The sequence below is a fragment of the Bactrocera oleae genome, chromosome 3 (genome assembly GCF_042242935.1).
Source record: "Bactrocera oleae isolate idBacOlea1 chromosome 3, idBacOlea1, whole genome shotgun sequence".
Taxonomy (NCBI): Eukaryota; Metazoa; Arthropoda; class Insecta; order Diptera; family Tephritidae; genus Bactrocera; species Bactrocera oleae.
The window spans coordinates 38,576,303-38,590,081 of NC_091537.1; the positions used below are offsets into that span (position 1 = coordinate 38,576,303).

The window sequence follows — 13,779 nt, forward strand, 5'->3', positions numbered from 1 at the left end:
CGGAATATCCGGAAACTCCAATCCTTCCGAGAGACAGGTATTTGGTATCTTGCCTTTCCTAACAATCCTATAGCATGTGTTACAAAAGTTGTACTTTTGGTTCGAAGACGGAAATTTTGATGACAGGTTTCTTTTCTTTTCTATCATCTTCTGAGCGCGTAAATTTTGTTGAAGTCTGACTCTTTTCTAGTTTTTTCACTTGGTGAGGGAACCAAGTGCCACCGCAACAAACGCATCTTTCTGTGGGTCCTTTCTTTATCAACAATGCGTACACATCAAAGATATTGGCAGCTCCTCCTGATTTGCCCTTCGCTATCTATGCAATTGTACTCTTTCCAACGTTGATTCCTGCACGTTTTCAAGTTGTTGCCTGATTTGCTGGCGGGTCACTCTTCTCTGAGAAGAGTGAAAAATTTGCTCACGACGTCTTCTTATTGGATTTGAGTGTTCCGCGGTGTTGCGTACCTACTCATCAGCTCTATATTCCGGATTCAAGCGCCTGTTCGAATGTCCTACTGTGTCACGCTCCTGCTCCGCTGTCCTATATTCAGGATTCATTCGTCTGTTTGAGTGTTCCACGGTGTTGCGTACCTGCTCTATATTCCGAAATCAAACGTCTATTTGAATGACTGATCAGAATGGAATATGCAAAACTATCACGAGTTCTCTCCTCATTGCGGTACTCCAAATTTGAGCTGTGTAATTCTGCAATATAGTTAGCGTTCCTTTGTCTATTATTTTCCATATTTTCACTATATTTTCGTCGGCTTCGATTCAGAGCATTGCGACGCCTTTGTTCCTGTGATCCTCTTGGCATACTCTCCTCTTAGATACTCTTGGCATTTTCAAAAATTATTAAAAAAATATTATACAAATAAAAAATATTAATAAATTAAGTAATAATAATATAATTAAAAGAATGTGTATTATTTCAAAAAGGATTTTTTTCGTTGATTTTGAAAGTTGTTTGCGTTGTTGAAAGTTTAAGCTGCTCGCGTAAACTGAAGTGATCCGATGTGTTGTGCCCTATTTATTGAATATCTTAGAGCCCGACTTCGCGTCTGTAAACTCTTTTGCCCTTTTTGGTGTCATCAAGCAACTTTCATAGGAATTTTAATGCTTTAATTACAAAAGGTGCAAAACCTCTTCTTTACCTAGGTTATACTTTCTACCTGATCTTGGAACTATGTTTATTTCCTACCTACTTTCTACCTATGTTTTGTTTTGTACCTATCCAACAGTTAATTAAGGTTTTAAAACGAGATAATTATGTTTACATAGTTAGTTCTCTATTATTATTAATAAATAAGAATATATCTTGAAAAATTACGGATTTATTTATTTTATGGGATATACAATTTCTTCGTAGATTACAGTCTTGCCTTAGAAAATAACTCGTGCCAAATTTCGTGAAGACACCTCGTCAAATAAAAATGTTTCCCATACAAGTACTTAATTCCGATTGTTCAGTTTATATGGCAGCTATATGCTATAGTGGTCCGATATCGGCCGTTCCGACAAATGAGCAGCTTCTTAGTGAGAAAAGGACAGGTGCAAAGTTTTAGATCGATAGCTTAAAAACTGAAGGACTAGTTTGTATATATACAGACAGACGGACAGACAGACTGACGAACAGACGGACATGGCTAAATCAACTCAGCTCATCATACTGATGATTTATGTATGTATTTTATAGGGTCTCGACCCTGTTCAGGGTATAAATATTTGTAAATTTGTCTACAAACAACATATGTATGTATATATGTACACTTATTACTTCATACGAAATCTTAGTTGGCACGACCGATGACCGAAGCTCACGGTTTTTGCTTTCATGTTAAAGAGTCAATGTGTCGAAGGCGTCCAAAGCGTCACAACATTGTGTTGTTGGTAGAAATTCTGAGATGTAACGAACGCTCGTCGATTGTTATCGCTTCCCTTGCCGCTCTAACAGCTTTGCACACAATTCATTGTAAATATGTACATATGTTTAAATATGAACATGCATACATATTTTTAGAATTGTAAAATAGTTTAAATGGAAAAAAGCTTTGTTGCCACTTTTGTCACTTTTTTCTGTGCTTTGTGCGCTTGCAGGGTTGTGACTTTTTCCTTTTAGAGATAACATCAAAAAGTTGTTCAATTTATGATTTCTAGCTTTTGCCATCGTCGCGAAAAGACGCTTGTAGGCAAACGCATGCTCGGGGAGATGTGTAAGGCGTTTGCTTTTATGAATTAATCGACTTAGCTTGTTGCATGTGCGCCAGCGTTTACTACAAATTTAGGATTTGTCAATTTGGCTGTCTTATTGATATCTGCGCTGCTAATACTATTTGAGAGAATTGTTATTTTTGTGCAACAATGTTTGTATTTTTTCTATACTTACATTTGTATGCATATATACCTATATATATATATGTAGATTTATCTATGCATTACTTGTTTTGCAATGTCATACGCATATTTGTACATACATACTTTTATATAGAGCAGTGCGCGCACATGTATTTATTGATAAGTGATAGTATCAAAAATTCTATTACTCCATGTGTACATACCAGAGAATGCGAATGAGCTCTATATTGATGTACATATGTACACACATAAACTGCTAATTTTGTAACAATGGAAATTAGAAAATTATTAAAAAGGGAAAATATATATTTTTTTCATAATCTTTTGCATTTATCATGCCGCAATTGTGCAAAAAAACCATATATTATCAATTTTTCGTCATAAAAAGCGTTTATATGACAAAAACTAATCACGCATATGTGATTGACATTTGTATTTTCTGTTTAAAGTATTTAATTTTTCTCTTTATGTTGGTAGATACGTATTTTATCAGTTAACGTTGTTAGAAATTCTCATTTCTGTTAAATAACAGAAAATACTACAGAAAATGGTGAACTCCCTGATCGGAACTTTTCAGCACTGTTAGCCGTCCAATCGAGAATCATACAAAATTTAATTTTCACCTTTTCGTTCATTTACGTTCTCTGCACATACTCACACCAGATGAACCCGGTTGGGTTTGCTCTGGACTCTTTAGCTGGGCTCTAAGCTACCGGGGGGGTCGGCAGGTCGCGGTTAGCCGAACGGCCTGTAGTAGCAGGTCAGTTGCGAAATAAGTTAAAACGAATAAGCAATCCCCGACGATGTGCGGCAGGAGTGGAGGATGCGGTATAAAAAGCTAGCAGATCCGCTGAAGCTCCTGTGACTGTGGCGAATAGACACCGCCTCATAGAAATATGTGTCCCTCTTATCATGCATGGGCATGACGAGAAATATAAAAATCCAGGAGCGACGGACCCACAATTGGGCGGCTTCCTGGTCAGAGTCTGTTCACCATGTTAGGTGCGGCTGTCAATATGAACAGACCGGTACACGGCGCGGCGCACTGGGAGTCCCTCGAAATGCCGCCAGCAAGTTCTCTGCTGACGGGATGGAGAGGATGATGTGAGCTAGCTCTGCCGATGTGTCTGCCGCGGTGTGTATCAGTAACCAGCCCCTTCGGGCTCTGGTCAAGGAATGTACATTGGACGTGGGAATAGTAGCCTGCGTTGCCCCGGGCGAGCGCCGGTCCGTCCGAGTTTCCCGGGACTGGTAAAGCGAAGGACAGGCCTCAGGGAACTGGGGTAGGGCAGTGTCTCCGAGGGTATACCCGTTCCTGTCTATTTCGGCCCGCCCCCCTGAACACGATGCGCTGGTAAAATACGCAAAGAATGGAGAATAACATGAGAAATAAAACAAATTCAAATAGCAGTAGCGATATATTCGGTATCATTGCGAATAGCAGCACAGGAAATGATAGTAGGAGGCAAGAGAAAACCACAACTCAGAAAACACCAATTGTGGAAACAGACCCCTTTAAACTCGCACCAAAATTGGGCAGGTCCCCAGTCAAGACCCTCGGCATTGAGAAACCAGCGAGAGCTAGGTCGTCGCCACCAGCATTGTGCGATACCACACCTCTGACGAAAGCGGTACAATCTTGTGGAGACTATATGACGGAACTAGGAGATGCCATCAAGAAGTTGATCGAAATTATGCGTCCACCACAGCGTTCCATAAACAAACTGCACGCAAGTGCTCAGGAGGAGCACAGTGAAAACAAGGAGACAAGACCAAGTGTCCTCGCCATGCCAACAACTACCCAGGCGACACCAAAGAGGCCCCGAGACGAAATACAGCCGAAGCGAAGGACACCTCCAAAGAGAAATAAAATGTCTCACAAGGAAGCGCTGAATAAGCCTGAAGCATCTTTGAATAAGGATGCAAAGAGTGACCCCGCCAAGGGCATAGCGGAAGAAGTGAGCAAACAAAATGGTTGGATTACAGTCAAACGCAAGCCACTGAAAAAGACGCCACACAAACCGCCACCTCGTCCCGATGCCATAATCATTGAGACAACCGGTGATATGTCCTACAGCGAGATTTTCAGGACGGTCAGGACAAATGACACACTGCAGAAACTGGGAGAAAATGTGTCAAAAATTAGAAAGACGGCCAAAGGACAAATTTTGCTGGAACTAAAGGAGGCTCAAATGAAGACCACGGGAGATTTCAAGACTTAAATAGGGAAAGTGCTGGGAAATAACGCGCAGATAAAAGCACTAACCCATGAAACACTGGTAGAAATTCGAGACATGGACGAAATCACTAGCAAAGAGGACATAGCCGAGGCCATACGCAGTCAGATAATAGAGATGAAGCAGTTTGACACAAACTCGATTAAGAGCATCAGGGCGGCGTACAGAGGAACACAAACTGCGGTCATAAGCCTACCCGCGCGGGAGGCAAGGACGCTCCTGGACGCACATAAAATCAAAATAGGCTGGGTAGTGTGCAGAATAAGACCGAAGGAGAACCTAAGGAGGTGTTTCAGGTGTCTCGAATACGGGCACCTTGCGAAAGCATGCAATAACCCCGACGATAGAAGCCAGTGTTGTGTCAAGTGTGGAGAAAACGGGCATTTTGCAAAGGCATGCAACAAAAAACCGTCGTGTAGCGTATGTAAGAGTAAGGGAAGGGAAAACACTGACCAGCAAATAGGTAGTAAGAAATGCCCCCAGTTCCAAGAAGCGTGCAAAAATTACAAAAAATGAGAGTCATGCAACTGAACTTAAACCACTGCGAAGCTGCTCAGGAGCTCCTTAAACAGACGGTATACGAACTGAAAGTGGATGTGGCCTTACTCAGTGAACAGTACAAAAACATAAGCGACGGGAACTGGATCTCCGATTGCACGAACAAAGCTGCCTTATGGGCATGTGGAGGAAAAGCTTTCCAAGACAAGCCGCTGTTAAGGAAATCATTCTACACTCGAGCAAAAATCTGTGGGATCAACTTTTACAGTTGCTGTATCCCACCAAGCGTATGTCAAAATGATTTTGAAAGAATATTGGATGAATTGGTGAGAGAAGCATTAACTACCACAAGGAACGTGGTCGCAGGCGATTTCAATGCATGGGCGATGGAGTGGGGTAGCATCTATACAAACAGACGTGGAGATGCGCTGCTAAAGGCGTTCTCGCTGCTAGACATGGTGTTGCTAAATACCGGAAACAAAAACACCTTCGAGAAAAACGATCGTGGCTCTATTATAGATATAACTTTCGTTAGCAGTTCCCTGATGCGGACAGCAAGCTGGCAGGTGTGTGACCTCTACACGCACAGTGACCATCAAGCTATTATGTTTGAAATCGGGCACTCAACCACCCAAAATCGAAGGAGAACGCCCGCAAAACGGGTACAAACGAAAGGGTAGAAGGTCGAAACCTTAGACGAAGAACTATTTAAGCTATTGCTAGACGGCAACATGAGTTGCGCGGAAGACGCAGATCGACAGGCGGAGATGCTGGTAAGACACATTAGCAAAGCATGCGACGCTTCTATGTGCAGAAGGAAGAGCGGACCACACAGAAAACCCGTATACTGGTGGAGTAATGAAATCAATACTCTAAGAAATGAATGTCATAAAGCGAGGAGGAGCTGCCAAAGGAATCGGGGATCAACGGAGCATACGGAACTACGCGAACGCTACAAAAGGAAGCGCAATGCCCTTAAAAAAGCAATAAAAAAGAGTAAAGCATGCTGCTTCAAAGAACTTTGTGGAAAAATCGACGAAAATCCGTGGGGCGATGCTTACAAGATAGTAATGTCAAAATTCAAAGGCGGCAAAGGGCAAACACCGACCTGCCCCAAGCTATTGAAAATTATCGTGGAAACCCTATTCCCGTCACAGTCACAAGAAAACCTACAGGCTCAAGCAGAGGGACATGTTGAAATGGATGTCACAACAGTCAACGATGTGGATGTGGCTCAAGCGGCACAGAGATTTGGTAATGCTAAAGCGCCAGGCCTGTACGGCATCCCAAACAAGGTCTTAAAGATTGCCATCAATCATAATGCGAAGCTATTTACAGAATTATTTACACAATGCTTCAGGAAAGGTGTTTTCCCGAAAATTTGGAAAAGGCAGCGACTTGTCTTATTACATAAGCCTAATAAAACAACCGGCGAGCCCAACTCTTATCGAACTCTTTGCATGCTGGATACGCTTGGCAAAATACTAGAGCGAATTATCTGTGTACGATTAGAATCGCACTTAGAAAAAGAGTACCAGGGCCTCTCCGAAAATAAATACGGATTTCGGAAGCGGAAGTCTGCCATCGACGCAATAAAAAAGGTCACTGATATCGCTAACAAGGCAATCGAAGGAAATAGATGAATGTATGGGACAAAGGAGTACTGCGCAGTGGTAACATTTGATGTACAAAATGCGTTTAACTCGGCTTATTGGCCTCATATAATAAGCGCCCTGGAACGTAAGGCAACACCGGCTTACCTTGTGAAAATTGTAGCCAGCTACCTGTCAGATCGACAGTTGCTGTACGATACCGATGACGGACCGAAAAAGTATACGGTATCGGGTGGAGTACCACAGGGTTCTGTGCTTGGCCCACTGTTGTGGAATGTACTCTACGACGGTGTGCTGTGCCTGCCACTACCGAAGGAAGTGCAGATCATAGGATACGCGGATGACATTGCGGTTACAGTGGTAGCAAAGGAACTGGATCAAATCCAGAACCTATGTAATCAGACGGCAACAAAAATCAAAGATTGGCTCGCAGCAACAAACCTCCAGCTTGCGGGACAAAAAACTGAAGCAGTACTGATTACAAGCAGGAAGAAGCTGGAAGGCATCACCCTTAATATCGACGGCTATAGTATCACGACTAAGCAGTCATTGAAGTACCTAGGGGTACTTATTGACACTAGACTTAATTATAAGACCCACATTGACAAAGTCTGTGAAAAACCGGCTCGGGTAGCGGCGGCACTAGTTAGGATTATGGCCAACATAGGGAGGCCAAGTCAGAATCGGCGTGAGCTATTGGCCAAGGTGAGCCAATCTATATTGATGTACGCAGCGCCCATATGGGGACCAGCACTGCGGAATAAATCCTATGTCAAGAAGGCGAAATCCGTAATTCGGCTCAGTGCCACTAGAGTCATCTGCGCATTCCGCACAGTATCTCACGAGGCAGCGGGTATTATACCACCGGACATATTGGCCATGGAAATAAAAAGAGTTTACGATAGATCCAAAAGTTTAGGAAGGCGACTAACAGTTGCAGAGCGGAAAGACGAAAGACAAATAAGCATCAATGAATGGCAGAAACGATGGGACACAGCAACGAAGGGAAGATGGACCCACACGCTTACTGGAAGCGTGCAAGCATGGGTAGAAAGGAAGCATGGAGAAACGGATTTCTACCTGACGCAGTTTTTGACGGGGCACGGTTGTTTCAGAGAATACCTCCACAAATACGGCTATGATGGCAGTACTAATTGTTCCTTCTGTGACAGTAGCGGGGAAAACGCGCTGCACATTTTCTTCTCCTGCCCGAGGTATGGAAATGAGAGAACAAATGTGGAGAAGCTAATAGAGGAGCGAGTGACGCCAGATAACATTGTGCGTCACATGATTAAGTCGAAACTGGTGTGGGATTGAGTGAGGATGTTTTCTGCGATAGTTCTGCAAGAACTTAGAAGGAAAGAGTGGCAACGGAGCGAAAGCAGAAGGATGATCGAGAGACCGTTTACTAGCACTGATGATGGAGTTAAGGGTTTAGTACGTAGGCGCGTTGTTCCGCAAGTCTGGATGGGCGTGGTCCCGAATGAGGTGCACCATTAGCGGACAACTCGAATCGTGCCTGTCGTCCGCAAAAATGACGATATCTTGGAAGATTCCCCCTCCAAACAAAAAAAAAAAAAAACCACACCAGACGACACCACACATGACAATACAACACACCGCAACACCGCGCGTGTACATCACTCAGAGAACAACAATAAGCTAAGTCGACTCATTCATAAAAGCGAACGCCTTACACATCTTCCCCATTTGCCAACAAGCGTCTTTTCGCTACGATGGCAAAAGCTAGAAATCATAAATTGAACAACTTTTTGATGTTTCAACAAAGGTTTTGTTCTTTTAAAATATTTTACAATTATGAAATATTTTACCGTGACTCGCAAAAATCTGCGTCAATATGTATGCATGTTCACATTTAAACATATGTACATATTTACAGTGATTTTTAGGCAAAGCTGTTAGAGCGGCAAGGGAAGCGATAAGAATCGGCGAGCGTGTGTTTAGTTTTTCGGCACATCTCAGAATTTCTACCAACAACACAATGTTGTGACGCTTTGGCGTCGCGTCAGCCCTTCGACACATTGAGTCTTTAACATTAAAGCAAAAAACGTGAGCTTCGATCATTGGTTGACCGTGTCAACGGATATTTCACATGAAGTAATGAGTGTTCATATATACATACATATGTTGTTTGTAGACAAACTTACAAATATTTTTCTTTCATATTTCTTTACATGGCAAACCACACTTCTTTACTTTTGTGACTCCATAATGCTGTCAAGTACATGAAATATTTTAAGAAATATATTAAAGTAGTTTTAAATTATTACTAATAACTCAAAATATGTTAAGAGAGCTTACAAGCAGAGAATGTTAATAAATAGAGAAGGCGCAAATGTTAAAAAGTACTAAATGGAGATTTTTACAAGAGGGGACATCGAAAAATACAACTTCGACTCTTTTGAAATATACCACGCAATGCTCGAAACGGAGAAAAGGCTATAAATAGGCACAACGAATGTTCTTAAATAAATTATGCTCATGCTCATTTACATTTGCATATTACCAAAAATCATAATTTTTGTAATTTTAAATAAACCTTCAAATTATATAAGAGTATAATTGGTTAAAGTCCCAGAGTTCACAATAAAATGGGTAATTAATAGATAAATTCTTCAACCCATTTTTGCACGGTGCATGAACAATATCTAAGAGGCAAAGGATAGCAATAAAACAGTGGCTAATACTATGTTCGCACCGAATTGAAATCCTCTTGAAAACACAATTTGTGGATTGTGGAACCAAATTCAGTCTGACCGACATTTTGTGTTTTCGATGAGTTTTCATTGACAGTTCACACATCTATTTGTTTACATTTGTTATGTATTCTACAAGAACAGTGACGGTCATCTTAAGGGTAATATGACACTCATAGCTGAAAAAATTTTGCTAGCGCACAGAACAAAGTTTCTATTATTTTCTTAAGAGCCTTGTTTTTTTTTGTTTGTTTGTTTTGTATTTTGTGAGTCATTGACCATAAATCCATCATAGCTAAAAATTGTCAGTTATGACTGAAACGCTATCAGATTTGAAAAATTCTTTTGCGCAGAAGATAATATAATTTTTATTTCTTTAATAAATTTCAAACTTTTAATCAAAATTAGTTATAATAATATACTTAAATATAACAAGTAAGGAATCACTAAGTTCGGATGTAACCGAACATTTTATACTCTCGCAAAGTCAAATGGTACACTCGTTTGAGATTTCTTTGTGGATTGACTGATATTTTCGGTAGAAAGTCAACTATAGGCACTGGGGTCCACATATTTAGTACTTAGGGGCTTGAACAGTTTCGGTTCGGTTTAGACAATTTTTGGTCACAAGGTGGCATACTTTAAACGTATTATTCACGCAAAGTTTTACCCCGATATAATCATTGTTGCTTATAGTGGGAAGTGAAAGAATCAGATGGAATTGAAAATGGTGTTATATGGGAAATAGGCATGGTTGTAGTCCGATTTCGCCCATTTTCGCTCTATAATATATGGGTTTTCACCTAACAGTGGGCTGTGCCACGCCCACTGTCTAATTTTGAACGCGGTTCTTATAAAGTCATTTTATACCATCCCAGAGATAAAATTTAATTTCTCTGGCGTGTTTAGTGCTTGATTTATCGCGATTTTAGTAGTTTTTAACAGTACCGTTACATGGAGAATGGGCGGAGTTGCCACCCGATTTCAACTATTTTCACACCGTCAATAGAAGTGCTAAAAACATTTGCTTCCAGTGAATTTTGTTATTATAGCATTAGCGGTTTAAGAGATATGCACATAAAACCGATTAGAGGCGAGACCACGCCCACTTAAAAAAAAAAAGTTTTAACTGCAGATGCCCCTCCTTAACGTGATCCTTTGTACCAAATAACAGTCTTGTATCTTATTGCGGAGCTTAGTTATGGCAATTTATTTGTTTTTGATTAATGGCGTTTTGTGGCGTGGCAGTGGTCCGATTACGCCCATCTGCAATACCAACCGTCTCACGGTACCAAGAAATATGTCTATAAAGTTTCATAAAGATATCTCAATTTTTACTCAAGTTACAGCTTGCACGGACGGACAGACGGACGGACGGACAGACAGTCACCCGGATTTCAACTCGTCTCTTCATCCTGATCATTTAGATATATATAACCCTATATCTAACTCGACTAGTTTTATGTGATACAAACAACCGTTAGGTGAACAAAACTATTATACTCTGTAGCAACAGGTTGCGAGAGTATAAAAAGATATGTAACAAAAAATATAATAAAATATGAAAATATAAAAATAAATTTTCACTTGATGTCATCTCCTCCTCTCAATAGCTCTGCGTACGTCTTTCTGCAATCAGTGGATAGTTCTGAATTTAAAAATGGAAATGTAAATTAACAGTACTGACATACCAAATGTGAGTGTAATGGGAACCCATCAGCAGTTTCTTGTAGGGTACGTTTAGGCCAATTATGGAATGTAAACATATTGTCAACTGACATTTAGGGCTGGGAAAATATGTCTTCTATATATATTCGATTATCGATCGAAGTTTTCAAGGGGTTTTCAGCGAAAACTGTGTTTTCGTTTGACAGACTTTGTATGGATGAAAACACAAGTTTTCGCGTGAAAACCTCTTTTGTCTATGAAAACACGAATTTTGTGTCGGTGCGAACATAGAATAAAAAATCGCGGCCGCGATTTCGCTTTACGGTGGTTCAAGTCGTAAGCGTGAAGGAGTTAATCCATTCCGAATACAAACGCTCCTGTTCAAATCCCGTAAATCATAAATCTTCGTTCTTATTTTGATTTAATTTATTATTTGACCTTTTAGCTGATCTGAATTCAATTACTTAAATAGCATATTTTTCTTCATGAGATAATTAAAATATTTCAGGAAAATATGTTTGGGTTTATTGCATATTCCCTTATTTATTATTATTTATACAAATGTGAAAATCACGCATACTTCATAAGTACACGTACGCCGATGCTTGGTACTTCTTGCCCCGCACATACAATGACTTTTGTCAACACTTTTTGCTTTTTGCGAGAAGAAAGTTGAACGATCGCAGGCAAGGAGGGCCAGGGGCGCACTCCTACTTAATTATTTCAGATATATTTTTAGTAATCGAATTTATTTTAAAAACATTTACAGAAGTATGAATTTAAGTGTATTTATAATTTTACATATACATTTATATTGCGTTACTAAGCCCCAAGATATCAGTATTTTTATATACAAATTTAGCAATAAATAATATGATTTAAGTCCTCCGTTGAAACGCCTCTGGCCATGATGGCACGCCATTGAAGTAACGGCGAGTTCATAAACGGGGCGGAGCCAAAAATTAAGTTCTGACAAAACGTTGAAAAAACCCAAATGACAACTTTGCCGACAAACATACATACATACATACGAGCTCGCATACATATTGACGCCGAATTTTGCGCATCGTGGCGGAGTTGACAAAATTTGTTTGAATAGACAATTTTACCACAATGTCGGCTATGTTGTCTCGTTTGTTCTTTTTGCAGTGGTTTGCTATTGAAAGGTGACTTATGCTCTTTTGAAATACTACGACTACCGATTGGTGTGTCGCATTGAGATAAAATGGGCTAAATCAAATAACCATGATATAATGATAATAAGTAAACATATAAAAGTACTATATGCAGTGTGTTTAAAATATAAAAAAGTAGTTAAATATTTAATATGAATGGCAATTTTATAATTTAATGCCATATATAATGCATAATATGAAATTAAAATAATATTTCAAATCGCTAATAGACCATGTTGTCAATTCTCCTTTTTAAAGGAAACATCAGACAAATTCTTCAATTTCTGATTTTTAGCAAATGTTGTGAGGAAGCAGCTTGTGGAAAAATTGTAAAAGTGATACAAATTGTAAAATTGAAATTTTGCTGATTCTTCAATTTTACTGAAGACATTTCAAATTCAATTTCATTCATTTTATTTAAACTTCATTTTCGCACATTTGCGGTAGAAATTCCATATGAAAACCAAATTTGGTTGATCAGGCGCACAGCAAAAAGAACGCAATGCAGAGTTATAAACGATCGCACTTCGTTTTGTAGCATACGCGTTTCTGATGAATGAATTTGTTGGCGTTGTAATATGAAATATAGCGCAAGCCAGCTTGAATCTTATTAGATTAAACAGTAAAAGAGTAACAAAGTAAACTCTAGTGGCGCCATCTTTATGTCGACTAGTGCGATAGGTCCGCTATCCTTTATCGACTTCCAGTAGAAATTTCATGACATTTCATCTATTGGAAGTTTTAATTGTCAGTATGTTTTTGTCATCGGTGCGAAAATGAGCTTCGAACAAAGAGCCAACATTAAATTTTGTTTTAAAATTGGTAAAACTTTTACCGAAACGTTTCAATTGACGAAACAAATTTATAGCGATGATTGCCTATCCCGTAGCAGAGTGCACGAGTGGTTTCAACGTTTTCAAAGTGGTCGTAAGGACATAAATGAGAAATGAGCCGAAACCCAAAAAATCGCGCCTGGAAAAGTCAAAAGTGAAGACAATGCTGAATTGTTTTTATGATTCCAAGGGTATTGTCCACAAAGAATTTGTTCCACCCGGCCAAAACGTTAATGCGGTATTCTACCTTGGAGTTTTGAAGCGTTTGGTGCACCGTATTCGACGTGTTCGGCCCAAATATCGCGAAGATGCAAGTTGGCGTTTGTTGCACGATAATGCGCCGTCTCATCGATCGACGCTTGTGGCCGATTATTTGACAAAAAATCAAATTTTAACAATCAACCACTCCCCGTATTCACCTAATATGGCACCGTGCGACTTCTACCTTTTCGTAAAATGCATTTGCCGATGAAAGGAAAGCGTTATGCAGAGGTGGAGGTCATTCAAAAGGCTTGCACTGGCATACGGGCGGCCATACCGGGCAACGAGCTAAAACACTCGTTCGACATGCTTTTGGACCGTTCAAAAAGCTGTATTAAAGTAGAATGAGACTATTTTGAATAAAATTTGTTGATTTTGTCGATAAAACCATTTTTTTTAAAGTCCTCTTTACTTTGGAACGC

The 13,779-nt window shown here is 39.9% G+C and overlaps 1 pseudogene; it reads left to right on the plus strand.

The window, feature by feature from the left end:
• Nucleotides 1-3,725: 3,725 nt before the first annotated feature.
• Nucleotides 3,726-5,108, plus strand: LOC138856268 (uncharacterized; annotated as a pseudogene).
• Nucleotides 5,109-13,779: the final 8,671 nt, after the last annotated feature.